This window comes from Ambystoma mexicanum, chromosome 5q (assembly GCF_040938575.1).
Source record: "Ambystoma mexicanum isolate Mex_15411 chromosome 5q, UKY_AmexF1_1, whole genome shotgun sequence".
NCBI lineage: Eukaryota > Metazoa > Chordata > Amphibia > Caudata > Ambystomatidae > Ambystoma > Ambystoma mexicanum.
The window spans coordinates 205389245-205404851 of NC_090933.1; positions in this window are offsets into that span (position 1 = coordinate 205389245).

A 15607-nucleotide genomic window follows, 5' to 3' on the forward strand; every position below is an offset into this window, starting at 1 on the left:
GGTGTAGGATGCATTTTTCGTGCAAAAATATTTTTGGGAATTTCAGTGGTCTAGGATGCGGGTTAATGCCCCTTTCAGGCTGCAAATGTTTTTGGGACATTCAGAGATCTCTGACACAGGTTTTGGGCCACCAACATTTTCTGGACTTTAGGGGGTTTAAGATGCCTGTAAACCCCTTTCTTGGGCCTCCAAAGATTTCAACATTTTTGCAGGCCTAGGATGCATTTTAAAGCCTTTTTTGGGCTGCTAACATATTCTTAACTTTCAGGGGTGTGGGATGCATTTTTAGGGATAAAAATATTTTGGGGAATTTCAGCGGTCGAGGATGCGGGTTAACGCCCCTTTTAGGCTTCAAATATGTTTGGGACATTCAGAGCTCTCTGACACAGTTTTTGGGTGTCAGCAGTTTCTGGACTTTAGGGGGTCTAGGATGCCTGTAAACCCCTTTTTTGGGCCTCCAACGTTTTCTACATTTTTGCAGGCCTAAAATGCATTTTAAGGCTTTTTTGGGCTGCTAACATATTCTGAACTTTCATGGATGTAAGATGCATTTTTCGTGGAAAAAATATTTTTGGGAATTTCAGTGGTCTAGGATGCGGGTTAATGCCCATTTTAGGCTGCAAATGTTTTTGGGATATTCTGAGCTCTCTGACACAGTTTTTGGGCCAACAACATTTTCTGGACTTTAGGGTGTATAGAATGCCTGTAAACCCCTTTTTGGGCTTCCAAAATTTTTTACATTTTTGCAGGCCTAAAATGTGGTTAAGGCCTTTTTCGGGCCGCTAAGATATTCTTAACTTTCAGGGGTGTAGGAGCATTTTTCATGCCAAAATAATTTTTGGAAACTTCAGTTGTCTAGGATGCGGGTTGATGCTCCTTTGAGGCTGCAAATGTTTTTGGGACATTCAGAGCTCTGTGACGCAGGTTTTGGGCCACCAACATTTTCTGGACTTTAGGGGGTTTAAGATGCCTGTAAACACCTTCTTTGGGCCTCCAAAGTTTTCTAAATTTTTCCAGGCCTAAGATGCGGTTAAGGCCTTTTTTGGACTGCAAACATATTCTGAACTTTCAGGGCTGTAGGATGCATTTTTCGTGCCAAAATTATTTTTTGAATTTCAGTGGTCTAGGATGTGGGTTAATGCCCCTTGAGGCTGCAAATGTTTCTGGGACATTCAGAGCTCTCTGACCCCATTTTTAGACCACCTTCTTTTTCTGGACTTTAGGGGGTCTAGGATGCCTGTAAACCCCTTTTTTGGGCCTCCAAAGATTTCAACATTTTTGCAGGCCTAAGATGCATTTTAAAGCCTTTTTTGGGCTGCTAACATATTCTTAACTTTCACGGATGTAAGATGCATTTTTCGTGGAAATAATATTTTTGGGAATTTCAGTGGTCTAGGATGCGTGTTAATGCCCCTTTTAAGCTTCAAATGTGTTTGGGACATTCAGAGCTCTCTGACATAGTTTTTGGGCCACCAACATTTTCTGGACTTTAGGGGTCTAGGATGCCTGTATACCCCTTTTTTGGGCCTCCAAAGTTTTATACATTTTTGCAGGCCTAAAATGCATTTTAAGGCCTTTTTTGGGCTGCTAACATATTCTGAACTTTCACGGATGTAAGATGCATTTTTCGTGGAAAAAATATTTTGGGGAATTTCCGTGGTCTAGGATGCGGGTTAATGCCCTTTCAGGCTGCAAATGTTTTTGGGACATTCAGAGCTCTCTGATGCAGTTTTTGGGCCACCAACATTTTCTGGACTTTAGGGGGTCTAGGATGCCTAAAAACACCTTTTTTTGGGCCTCCAAAGTTTTCTACATTTTTTCAGGCCTAAGATGTGGTTAAGGCCTTTTTTGGGCAGTAACATATACTGAACCTTCAGGGGTGTAGGATGCATTTTTCGTGCCAAAATTATTTTTGGGAATTTCACTGGTCTACGAAGCGGGTTAATGCCCCTTTCAGGCTGCAAATGTTTTTGGGACATTCAAAGCTCTCTGACACAGTTTTTGGGCCACCAACATTTTCTGGACTTAAGGGGGTCGAGGAAACCTGTAAACACCTTTTTTGGGCCTCCAAAGTTTTCTACATTTTTGCAGGCCTAAGATGCATTTTAAGGCCTTTTTTGGGCTGCTAACATATTCTGAACGTTCATGATTGCAAGATGCATTTTTCGTGGAAAAAATATTTTTGGGAATGTCAGTGGTCTAGGATGCGGGTTAATTCCCCTTTTAGGCTGCAAATGTGTTTGGGACATTCAAGCTCTCTGACACAGTTTTTGGGCCACCAACATTTTCTGGATTTTAGGGGGATGCCTGTAAACAGCTTTTTTGGACCTCCAAAGTTTTCTACATTTTTGCAGGCGTAAGATGCATTTTAAGGCCTTTTTTGGGCTGCTAACATATTCTGAACTTTCACGGATGTAAGATGCATTTTTCGTGGAAAAAATATTTTGGGGAATTTCCGTGGTCTAGGATGCGGGTTAATGCCCCTTTCAGGCTGCAAATGTTTTTGGGACATTCAGAGCTCTCTGATGCAGTTTTTGGGCCACCAACATTTTCTGGACTTTAGGGGGTCTAGGATGCCTAAAAACACCTTTTTTTGGGCCTCCAAAGTTTTCTACATTTTTTCAGGCCTAAGATGTGGTTAAGGCCTTTTTTGGGCAGTAACATATACTGAAACTTCAGGGGTGTAGGATGCATTTTTCGTGCCAAAATTATTTTTGGGAATTTCACTGGTCTACGAAGCGGGTTAATGCCCCTTTCAGGCTGCAAATGTTTTTGGGACATTCAAAGCTCTCTGACACAGTTTTTGGGCCACCAACATTTTCTGGACTTAAGGGGGTCTAGGATACCTGTAAACACCTTTTTTGGGCCTCCAAAGTTTTCTACATTTTTGCAGGCCTAAGATGCATTTTAAGGCCTTTTTTGGGCTGCTAACATATTCTGAACGTTCATGATTGCAAGATGCATTTTTCGTGGAAAAAATATTTTTGGGAATTTCAGTGGTCTAGGATGCGGGTTAATGCCCCTTTTAGGCTGCATATGTTTTTGGGACATTCTGAGCTCTCTGACACAGTTTTTTGGCCACCAAAATTTTCTGGACTTTAGGGGATCTAGGATGCCTGTAAGCCCCTTTTTGGGCCACCAACGTTTTCTACATTATTGCAGGCCTAAGATGCATTTTAAGGCCTTTTTGGGCTGCTAACATATTCTGAACGTTCACGGATGTAAGATGCATTTTTCGTGGAAAAAATATTTTTGGGAATTTCAGTGGTCTAGGATGTGGGTTAATGCCCCTTTCAGGGTGCAAATGTTTTTGGGACATTCAGAGCTCTCTGATAGTTTTTTGGCCACCAACATTTTCTGGACTTTAGGGGGTCTAGAATGCCTGTAAACCCCTTTTCTGGGCCTCCAAAGTTTTCTACATTTTTGCAGGCCTAAAATGCATATTAAGGCCTTTTTTTGGGCTGCTAACATATTCTGAACTTTCACGGATGTAAGATGCATTTTTCGTGGAAAAATATTTTTGGGAATTTCAGTGGTCTAGGATGCATGTTAATGCCCCTTTTAAGCTTCAAATGAGTTTGGGACATTCAGAGCTCTCTGACACAGTTTTTGGGCCACCAACATTTTCTGGACTTTAGGGGGTCTAGGATGCCTGTATACCCCTTTTTTGGGCCTCCAAAGCTGTATACATTTTTGCAGGCCTAAAATGCATTTTAAGGCCTTTTTTGGGCTGCTAACATATTCTGAACTTTCACGGATGTAAGATGCATTTTTCGTGGAAAAAATATTTTTGGGAATTTCAGTGGTCTAGGATGCGGGTTAATGCCCCTTTTAGGCTGCATATGTTTATGGGACATTCTGAGCTCTCTGATGCAGTTTTTTGGCCACCAACATTTTCTGGACTTTAGGGGGTCTAGGATGCCTGTAAGCCCCTTTTTTGGGCCTCCAAAGTTTTCTACATTATTGCAGGCCTAAGATGCATTTTAATGCCTTTTCTGGGCTGCTAAGATATTCTGAACATTCACGGATGTAAGATGCATTTTTCGTGGAAAAAATATTTTTGGGAATTTCAGTGGTCTAGGATGCGGGTTAATGCCCATTTTAGGCTGAAAATGTTTTTGGGACATTCTGAGCTCTCTGACACAGTTTTTGGGCCACCAACATTTTCTGGACTTTAGGGGGTTTAAGATGCCTGTAAACACCTTCTTTGGGCCTCCAAAGTTTTCTAAATTTTTCCAGGCCTAAGATGCAGTTAAGGCCTTTTTTGGACTGCAAACATATTCTAAACTTTCAGGGCTGTAGGATGCATTTTTCGTGCCAAAATTATTTTTTGAATTTCAGTGGTCTAGGATGTGGGTTAATGCCCCTTGAGGCTGCAAATGTTTCTGGGACATTCAGAGCTCTCTGACCCCATTTTTAGACCACCTTCTTTTTCTGGACTTTAGGGGGTCTAGGATGCCTGTAAACCCCTTTTTTGGGCCTCCAAAGATTTCAACATTTTTGCAGGCCTAAGATGCATTTTAAAGCATTTTTTTGTTCTGCTAACATATTCTTAACTTTCACGGATGTAAGATGCATTTTTCGTGGAAAAAATATTTTTGGGAATTTCAGTGGTCTAGGATGCGTGTTAATGCCCCTTTTAAGCTTCAAATGTGTTTGGGACATTCAGAGCTCTCTGACATAGTTTTTGGGCCACCAACATTTTCTGGACTTTAGGGGTCTAGGATGCCTGTATACCCCTTTTTTGGGCCTCCAAAGTTTTATACATTTTTGCAGGCCTAAAATGCATTTTAAGGCCTTTTTTGGGCTGCTAACATATTCTGAACTTTCACGGATGTAAGATGCATTTTTCGTGGAAAAAATATTTTTGAGAATTTCAGTGGTCTAGGATGCGGGTTAATGCCCCTTTTAGGCTGCATATGTTTTTGGGACATTCTGAGCTCTCTGACGCAGTTTTTTGGCCACCAAAATTTTCTGGACTTTAGGGGCTCTAGGATGCCTGTAAGCCCCTTTTTTGGGCCTCCAACGTTTTCTACATTATTGCAGGCCTAAGATGCATTTTAAGGCCTTTTTTGGGCTGCTAACATATTCTGAACGTTCACGGATGTAAGATGCATTTTTCGTGGAAAAAATATTTTTGGGAATTTCAGTGGTCTAGGATGCGGGTTAATGCCCCTTTTAGGCTGCATATGTTTTTGGGACATTGTGAGCTCTCTGACACAGTTTTTTGGCCACCAAAATTTTCTGGACTTTAGGGGATCTAGGATGCCTGTAAGCCCCTTTTTTGGGCCTCCAACGTTTTCTACATTATTGCAGGCCTAAGATGCATTTTAAGGCCTTTTTTGGGCTGCTAACATATTCTGAACGTTCACGGATGTAAGATGCATTTTTCGTGGAAAAAATATTTTTGGGAATTTCAGTGGTCTAGGATGTGGGTTAATGCCCCTTTGAGGGTGCAAATGTTTTTGGGACATTCAGAGCTCTCTGATAGTTTTTTGGCCACCAACATTTTCTGGACTTTAGTGGGTCTAGAATGCCTGTAAACCCCTTTTCTGGGCCTCCAAAGTTTTCTACATTTTTGCAGGCCTAAAATGCATATTAAGGCCTTTTTTGGGCTGCTAACATATTCTGAACTTTCATGGATGTAAGATGCATTTTTCGTGGGAAAAATATTTTTGGGAATTTCAGTGGTCTAGGATGCGGGTTAATGCCCCTTTTAGGCTGCAAATGTTTTGGGGACATTCTGAGCTCTCTGATAGTTTTTTGGCCACCAACATTTTCTGGACTTTAAGGGGTCTAGAATGCCTGTAAACCCCTTTTTTGGGCCTCCAAAGTTTTCTACATTTTTGCAGGCCTAAAATGCATATTAAGGCCTTTTTTGGGCTGCTAACATATTCTGAACTTTCACGGATGTAAGATGCATTTTTCGTGGAAAAATATTTTTGGGAATTTCAGTGGTCTAGGATGCGTGTTAATGCCCCTTTTAAGCTTCAAATGTGTTTGGGACATTCAGAGCTCTCTGACACAGTTTTTGGGCCACCAACATTTTCTGGACTTTAGGGGGTCTAGGATGCCTGTATACCCCTTTTTTGGGCCTCCAAAGTTTTATACATTTTTGCAGGCCTAAAATGCATTTTAAGGCCTTTTTTGGGCTGCTAACATATTCTGAACTTTCACGGATGTAAGATGCATTTTTCATGGAAAAAATATTTTTGGGAATTTCAGTGGTCTAGGATGCGGGTTAATGCCCCTTTTAGGCTGCATATGTTTATGGGACATTCTGAGCTCTCTGATGCAGTTTTTTGGCCACCAAAATTTTCTGGACTTTAGGGGGTCTAGGATGCCTGTAAGCCCCTTTTTTGGGCCTCCAAAGTTTTCTACATTATTGCAGGCCTAAGATGCATTTTAATGCCTTTTCTGGGCTGCTACGATATTCTGAACATTCACGGATGTAAGATGCATTTTTCGTGGAAAAAATATTTTTGGGAATTTCAGTGGTCTAGGATGCGGGTTAATGCCCCTTTCAGGGTGCACATTTTTTTGGGACTTTCAGAGCTCTCTGACACAGTTTTTGGGCCACCAACATTTTCTGGACTTTAGGGGGTCTAGGATGCCTGTAAACCCCTTTTTTGGGCCTCCAAAGTTTTCTACATTTTTGCAGGCCTAAAATGCATTTTAAGGCCTTTTTTGGGCTGCTGACATATTCTGAACTTTCACGGATGTAAGATGCATTTTTCGTGGAAAAAATATTTTTGGGAATTTCAGTGGTCTAGGATGCGGGTTAATGCCCCTTTTAGGCTGCATATGTTTTTGGGACATTCTGAGCTCTCTGACGCAGTTTTTTGGCCACCAACATTTTCTGGACTTTAGGGGGTCTAGGATGCCTGTAAGCCCCTTTTTTGGGCCTCCAAAGTTTTCTACATTATTGCAGGCCTAAGATGCATTTTAAGGCCTTTTTTGGGCTGCTAACATATTCTGAACGTTCACGGATGTAAGATGCATTTTTCGTGGCAAAAATATTTTTGGGAATTTCAGTGGTATAGGATGCGGGTTAATGCCCCTTTCAGGGTGCAAATGTTTTTGGGACATTCAAAGCTCTCTGACACAGTTTTTGGGCCACCAACATTTTCTGGACTTAAGGGGGTCTAGGATGCCTGTAAACACCTTTTTGGGCCTCCAAAGTTTTCTACATTTTTGCAGGCCTCGGATGCATTTTAAGGCCTTTTTTGGGCTGCTAACATATTCTTAACTTTCAGGGGTGTAGGATGCACTTTTCGTGACAAAAATATTTTTGGGAATTTCAGTGGTCTAGGATGCGGGTTAATGCCCCTTTCAGGCTGCAAATGTTTTTGGGACATTCAGAGCTCTCTGATGCAGTTTTGGGGCCACCAACATTTTCTGGACTTTAGGGGGTCTAGGATGCCTAAAACACCTTTTTTTGGGCCTCCAAAGTTTTCTAAATTTTTTCAGGCCTAAAATGCGGTTAAGGCCTTTTTTGAGCTGTAACATATTCTGAACTTTCAGGGGTGTAGGATGCATTTACCGTGCCAAAATTATTTTTGGGAATTTCAGTGGTGTAGGATGTGGGTTAATGCCCCTTTCAGGCTGCAAATGTTTTTGGGACATTCAGAGCTCTCTGAGGCAGTTTTTGGGCCACCAGCATTTTCTGGACTTTAGGGGGTCTAGAATGCCTGTAAACCCCTTTTTTGGGCTTCCAATGTTTTCTACATTTTTGCAGGCCTAAGATGTGGTTAAGGCCTTTTTTGGGCTGCTAACATATTCTTAACTTTCAGGGGTGTAGGATGCATTTTTCGTGCCAAAATAATTTTTGGAAACTTCGGTGGTGTAGGATGCGGGTTAATGCCCCTTTGAGGCTGCAAATGTTTTTGGGACATTCAGAGCTCTCTGAAGCAGGTTTTGGGCCCCCAACATTTTCTGGACTTTAGGGGATTTAAGATGCCTGTAAACACGTTTTTTGAGCCTCCAAAGTTTTCTAAATTTTTGCAGGCCTAAAATGCGGTTAAGGCCTTTTTTGGACTGCAAACATATTCTGAACTCTCAGGGCTGTAGGATGCATTTTTCATGCCAAAATTATTTTTTGAATTTCAGTGGTCTAGGATGTGGGTTAATGCCCCTTTGAGGATGTAACTGTTTTTGGGACATTCAGAGATCTCTGATGCAGGTTTTGGGCCACCAACATTTTCTGGACTTTAGGGGGTTTAAGATGCCTGTAAACCCCTTTTTTGGGCCTCCAAAGATTGCAACATTTTTGCAGGCCTAAGATGCATTTTAAAGCCTTTTTTGGGCTGCTAACATATTCTTAACTTTCAGGGGTGTGGGATGCATTTTTAGAGATAAAAATATTTTTGGGAATTTCAGTGGTCTAGGATGCGGGTTAATGCCCCTTTTAGGCTTCAAATATGTTTGGGACATTCAGAGCTCTCTGACACAGTTTTTGGGTGCCAACAGTTTCTGGACTTTAGGGGGTCTAGGATGCCTGTAAACCCCTTTTTTGGGCCTCCAAAGTTTTCTACATTTTTGCAGGCCTAAAATGCATTTTAAGGCTTTTTTGGGCTGCTAACATATTCTGAACTTTCACGGATGTAAGATGCATTTTTCGTGACAAAAATATTTTTCGGAATTTCAGTGGTCTAGGATGCGGGTTAATGCCCATTTTAGGCTGCAAATGTTTTCGGGATATTCTGAGCTCTCTGACACAGTTCTTGGTCCACCAACATTTTCTCGACTTAAGTGGGTCTAGGATGCCTGTAAACACCTTTTTTGGGCCTCCAAAGTTTTCTGCATTTTTGCAGGCCTAAGATGCATTTTAAGGCCTTTTTTGGGCTGCTAACATCTTCTTAACTTTCAGGGGTGTAGGATGCACTTTTCGTGACAAAAATATTTTTGGGAATTTCAGTGGTCTAGGATGCGGGTTAATGCCCCTTTCAGGCTGCAAATGTTTTTGGGACATTCAGAGCTCTCTGATGCAGTTTTTGGGCCACCAACATTTTCTGGACTTTAGGGGGTCTAGGATGCCTGCAAACCCCTTTTTTGGGCCTCCAAAGTTTTCTACATTTTTTCAGGCCTAGGATGCGGTTAAGGCCTTTTTTGGGCTGTAACATATTCTGAACTTTCGGGGTGTAGGATGCATTTTTCGTGCCAAAATGATTTTTGGGAATTTCACTGGTCTACGAAGCGGGTTAATGCCCCTTTCAGGCTGCAAATGTTTTTGGGACATTCAAAGCTCTCTGACACAGTTTTTGGGCCACCAACATTTTCTGGACTTAAGGGGGTCTAGGATGCCTGTAAACCCCTTTTTTGGGCCTCCAAAGTTTTCTACATTTTTGCAGGCCTATAATGCATTTTAAGGCTTTTTTGGGCTGCTAACATATTCTGAACGTTCACGGATGTAAGATGCATTTTTCGTGACAAAAATATTTTGGGGAATTTCATTGGTCTAGGATGCGGGTTAATGCCCCTTTCAGGCTGCAAATGTTTTTGGGACATTCAGAGCTCTCTGATGCAGTTTTTGGGCCACCAACATTTTCTGGACTTTAGGGGGTCTAGGATGCCTAAAAACACCTTTTTTTGGGCCTCCAAAGTTTTCTACATTTTTTCAGCCTAAGATGCGGTTAAGGCCTTTTTTGGGCAGTAACATATACTGAACCTTCAGGGGTGTAGGATGCATTTTTCGTGCCAAAATTATTTTTGGGAATTTCACTGGTCTACGAAGCGGGTTAATGCCCCTTTCAGGCTGCAAATGTTTTTGGGACATTCAAAGCTCTCTGACACAGTTTTTGGGCCACCAACATTTTTTGGACTTAAGGGGGTCTAGGATGCCTGTAAACACCTTTTTTGGGCCTCCAAAGTTTTCTACATTTTTGCAGGCCTAGGATGCATTTTAAGGCCTTTTCTGGGCTGCTAACATATTCTTAACTTTAAGGGGTGTAGGATGCACTTTTCGTGACAAAAATATTTTTGCGAATTTCAGTGGTCTAGGATGCGGGTTAATGCCCCTTTCAGGCTGCAAATGTTTTTGGGACATTCAGAGCTCTCTGATGCAGTTCTGGGGCCACCAACATTTTCTGGACTTTAGGGGGTCTAGGATGCCTAAAAACACCTTTTTTTGGGCCTCCAAAGTTTTCTATATTTTTTCAGGCCTAAGATTTGGTTAAGGCCTTTTTTGGGCAGTAACATATACTGAACCTTCAGGGGTGTAGGATGCATTTTCCGTGCCAAAATTATCTTTGGAATTTCAGTGGTCTAGGATGTGGGTTAATGCCCCTTTGAGGCTGCAAATGTGTTTGGGACATTCAGAGCTCTCTGGCCCCGTTTTTAGGCCACCATCATTTTCTGGACTTTAGGGGGTCTAGGATGCCTGTAAACCCCTTTTTTGGGCCTCCAAAGATTTCAACATTTTTGCAGGCCTAAGATGCATTTTAAGGCCTTTTTTGGGCTGCTAACATATTCTTAACTTTCAGGGGTGTAGGATGCATTTTTCGTGCCAAAATTATTTTTGGGAATTTCACTAGTCTACGAAGCGGGTTAATGCCCCTTTCAGGCTGCAAATGTTTTTGGGACATTCAAAGCTCTCTGACACAGTTTTTGGGCCACCAACATTTTCTGGACTTAAGGGGGTCTAGGATGCCTGTAAACACCTTTTTTGGGATTCCAAAGTTTTATATATTTTTGCAGGCCTAGGATGCATTTTAAGGCCTTTTTTGGGCTGCTAACATATTCTTAACTTTCAGGGGTGTAGGATGCACTTTTCGTGACAAAAATATTTTTGGGAATTTCAGTGGTCTAGGATGCGGGTTAATGCCCCTTTCAGGCTGCAAATGTTTTTGGGACATTCAGAGCTTTCTGATGCAGTTCTGGGGCCACCAACATTTTCTGGACTTTACGGGGTCTAGGATGCCTAAAAACACCTTTTTTTGGGCCTCCAAAGTTTTCTAAAGTTTTTCAGGCCTAAAATGCGGTTAAGGTCTTTTTTGAGCTGTAACATATTCTGAACTTTCAGGGGTGTAGGATGCATTTTCCGTGCCAAAATTATTTTTGGGAATTTCAGTGGTGTAGGATGCGGGTTAATGCCCCTTTCAGGCTGCAAATGTTTTTGGGACATTCAGAGCTCTGTGACGCAGGTTTTGGGCCACCAACATTTTCTGGACTTTAGGGGGTTTAAGATGCCTGTAAACACCTTCTTTGGGCCTCCAAAGTTTTCTAAATTTTTCCAGGCCTAAGATGCGGTTAAGGCCTTTTTTGGACTGCAAACATATTCTGAACTTTCAGGGCTGTAGGATGCATTTTTCGTGCCAAAATTATTTTTTGAAATTCAGTGGTCTAGGATGTGGGTTAATGCCCCTTGAGGCTGCCAATGTTCTGGGACATTCAGAGCTCTCTGACCCCGTTTTTAGACCACCTTCTTTTTCTGGACTTTAGGGGGTCTAGGATGCCTGTAAACCCCTTTTTTGGGCCTCCAAAGTTTTATACATTTTTGCAGGCCTAAAATGCATTTTAAGGCCTTTTTTGGGCTGCTAACATATTCTGAACTTTCCCGGATGTAAGATGCATTTTTCGTGGAAAAAATATTTTGGGGAATTTCCGTGGTCTAGGATGCGGGTTAATGCCCTTTCAGGCTGCAAATGTTTTTGGGACATTCAGAGCTCTCTGATGCAGTTTTTGGGCCACCAACATTTTCTGGACTTTAGGGGGTCTAGGATGCCTAAAAACACCTTTTTTTGGGCCTCCAAAGTTTTCTACATTTTTTCAGGCCTAAGATGTGGTTAAGGCCTTTTTTGGGCAGTAACATATACTGAACCTTCAGGGGTGTAGGATGCATTTTTCGTGCCAAAATTATTTTTGGGAATTTCACTGGTCTACGAAGCGGGTTAATGCCCCTTTCAGGCTGCAAATGTTTTTGGGACATTCAAAGCTCTCTGACACAGTTTTTGGGCCACCAACATTTTCTGGACTTAAGGGGGTCTAGGATACCTGTAAACACCTTTTTTGGGCCTCCAAAGTTTTCTACATTTTTGCAGGCCTAAGATGCATTTTAAGGCCTTTTTTGGGCTGCTAACATATTCTGAACGTTCATGATTGCAAGATGCATTTTTCGTGGAAAAAATATTTTTGGGAATGTCAGTGGTCTAGGATGCGGGTTAATTCCCCTTTTAGGCTGCAAATGTGTTTGGGACATTCAAGCTCTCTGACACAGTTTTTGGGCCACCAACATTTTCTGGATTTTAGGGGGATGCCTGTAAACAGCTTTTTTGGACCTCCAAAGTTTTCTACATTTTTGCAGGCGTAAGATGCATTTTAAGGCCTTTTTTGGGCTGCTAACATATTCTGAACTTTCACGGATGTAAGATGCATTTTTCGTGACAAAAATATTTTGGGGAATTTCCGTGGTCTAGGATGCGGGTTAATGCCCCTTTCAGGCTGCAAATGTTTTTGGGACATTCAGAGCTCTCTGATGCAGTTTTTGGGCCACCAACATTTTCTGGACTTTAGGGGGTCTAGGATGCCTGCAAACCCCTTTTTTGGGCCTCCAAAGTTTTCTACATTTTTTCAGGCCTAGGATGCGGTTAAGGCCTTTTTTGGGCTGTAACATATTCTGAACTTTCAGGGTGTAGGATGCATTTTTCGTGCCAAAATGATTTTTGGGAATTTCACTGGTCTACGAAGCGGGTTAATGCCCCTTTCAGGCTGCAAATGTTTTTGGGACATTCAAAGCTCTCTGACACAGTTTTTGGGCCACCAACATTTTCTGGACTTAAGGGGGTCTAGGATGCCTGTAAACCCCTTTTTTGGGCCTCCAAAGTTTTCTACATTTTTGCAGGCCTATAATGCATTTTAAGGCTTTTTTGGGCTGCTAACATATTCTGAACGTTCACGGATGTAAGATGCATTTTTCGTGACAAAAATATTTTGGGGAATTTCATTGGTCTAGGATGCGGGTTAATGCCCCTTTCAGGCTGCAAATGTTTTTGGGACATTCAGAGCTCTCTGATGCAGTTTTTGGGCCACCAACATTTTCTGGACTTTAGGGGGTCTAGGATGCCTAAAAACACCTTTTTTTGGGCCTCCAAAGTTTTCTACATTTTTTCAGCCTAAGATGCGGTTAAGGCCTTTTTTGGGCAGTAACATATACTGAACCTTCAGGGGTGTAGGATGCATTTTTCGTGCCAAAATTATTTTTGGGAATTTCACTGGTCTACGAAGCGGGTTAATGCCCCTTTCAGGCTGCAAATGTTTTTGGGACATTCAAAGCTCTCTGACACAGTTTTTGGGCCACCAACATTTTCTGGACTTAAGGGGGTCTAGGATGCCTGTAAACACCTTTTTTGGGCCTCCAAAGTTTTCTACATTTTTGCAGGCCTAGGATGCATTTTAAGGCCTTTTCTGGGCTGCTAACATATTCTTAACTTTAAGGGGTGTAGGATGCACTTTTCGTGACAAAAATATTTTTGCGAATTTCAGTGGTCTAGGATGCGGGTTAATGCCCCTTTCAGGCTGCAAATGTTTTTGGGAAGTTCAGAGCTCTCTGATGCAGTTCTGGGGCCACCAACATTTTCTGGACTTTAGGGGGTCTAGGATGCCTAAAAACACCTTTTTTTGGGCCTCCAAAGTTTTCTATATTTTTTCAGGCCTAAGATTTGGTTAAGGCCTTTTTTGGGCAGTAACATATACTGAACCTTCAGGGGTGTAGGATGCATTTTCCGTGCCAAAATTATCTTTGGAATTTCAGTGGTCTAGGATGTGGGTTAATGCCCCTTTGAGGCTGCAAATGTGTTTGGGACATTCAGAGCTCTCTGGCCCCGTTTTTAGGCCACCATCATTTTCTGGACTTTAGGGGGTCTAGGATGCCTGTAAACCCCTTTTTTGGGCCTCCAAAGATTTCAACATTTTTGCAGGCCTAAGATGCATTTTAAGGCCTTTTTTGGGCTGCTAACATATTCTTAACTTTCAGGGGTGTAGGATGCATTTTTCATGCCAAAATTATTTTTGGGAATTTCACTAGTCTACGAAGCGGGTTAATGCCCCTTTCAGGCTGCAAATGTTTTTGGGACATTCAAAGCTCTCTGACACAGTTTTTGGGCCACCAACATTTTCTGGACTTAAGGGGGTCTAGGATGCCTGTAAACACCTTTTTTGGGATTCCAAAGTTTTATATATTTTTGCAGGCCTAGGATGCATTTTAAGGCCTTTTTTGGGCTGCTAACATATTCTTAACTTTCAGGGGTGTAGGATGCACTTTTCGTGACAAAAATATTTTTGGGAATTTCAGTGGTCTAGGATGCGGGTTAATGCCCCTTTCAGGCTGCAAATGTTTTTGGGACATTCAGAGCTTTCTGATGCAGTTTTGGGGCCACCAACATTTTCTGGACTTTACGGGGTCTAGGATGCCTAAAAACACCTTTTTTTGGGCCTCCAAAGTTTTCTAAAGTTTTTCAGGCCTAAAATGCGGTTAAGGTCTTTTTTGAGCTGTAACATATTCTGAACTTTCAGGGGTGTAGGATGCATTTTCCGTGCCAAAATTATTTTTGGGAATTTCAGTGGTGTAGGATGCGGGTTAATGCCCCTTTCAGGCTGCAAATGTTTTTGGGACATTCAGAGCTCTGTGACGCAGGTTTTGGGCCACCAACATTTTCTGGACTTTAGGGGGTTTAAGATGCCTGTAAACACCTTCTTTGGGCCTCCAAAGTTTTCTAAATTTTTCCAGGCCTAAGATGCGGTTAAGGCCTTTTTTGGACTGCAAACATATTCTGAACTTTCAGGGCTGTAGGATGCATTTTTCGTGCCAAAATTATTTTTTGAAATTCAGTGGTCTAGGATGTGGGTTAATGCCCCTTGAGGCTGCAAATGTTTCTGGGACATTCAGAGCTCTCTGACCCCGTTTTTAGACCACCTTCTTTTTCTGGACTTTAGGGGGTCTAGGATGCCTGTAAACCCCTTTTTTGGGCCTCCAAAGTTTTATACATTTTTGCAGGCCTAAAATGCATTTTAAGGCCTTTTTTGGGCTGCTAACATATTCTGAACTTTCCCGGATGTAAGATGCATTTTTCATGGAAAAAATATTTTGGGGAATTTCCGTGGTCTAGGATGCGGGTTAATGCCCTTTCAGGCTGCAAATGTTTTTGGGACATTCAGAGCTCTCTGATGCAGTTTTTGGGCCACCAACATTTTCTGGACTTTAGGGGGTCTAGGATGCCTAAAAACACCTTTTTTTGGGCCTCCAAAGTTTTCTACATTTTTTCAGGCCTAAGATGTGGTTAAGGCCTTTTTTGGGCAGTAACATATACTGAACTTTCAGGGGTGTAGGATGCATTTTTCGTGCCAAAATTATTTTTGGGAATTTCACTGGTCTACGAAGCGGGTTAATGCCCCTTTCAGGCTGCAAATGTTTTTGGGACATTCAAAGCTCTCTGACACAGTTTTTGGGCCACCAACATTTTCTGGACTTAAGGGGGTCTAGGATACCTGTAAACACCTTTTTTGGGCCTCCAAAGTTTTCTACATTTTTGCAGGCCTAAGATGCATTTTAAGGCCTTTTTTGGGCTGCTAACATATTCTGAACGTTCATGATTGCAAGATGCATTTTTCGTGG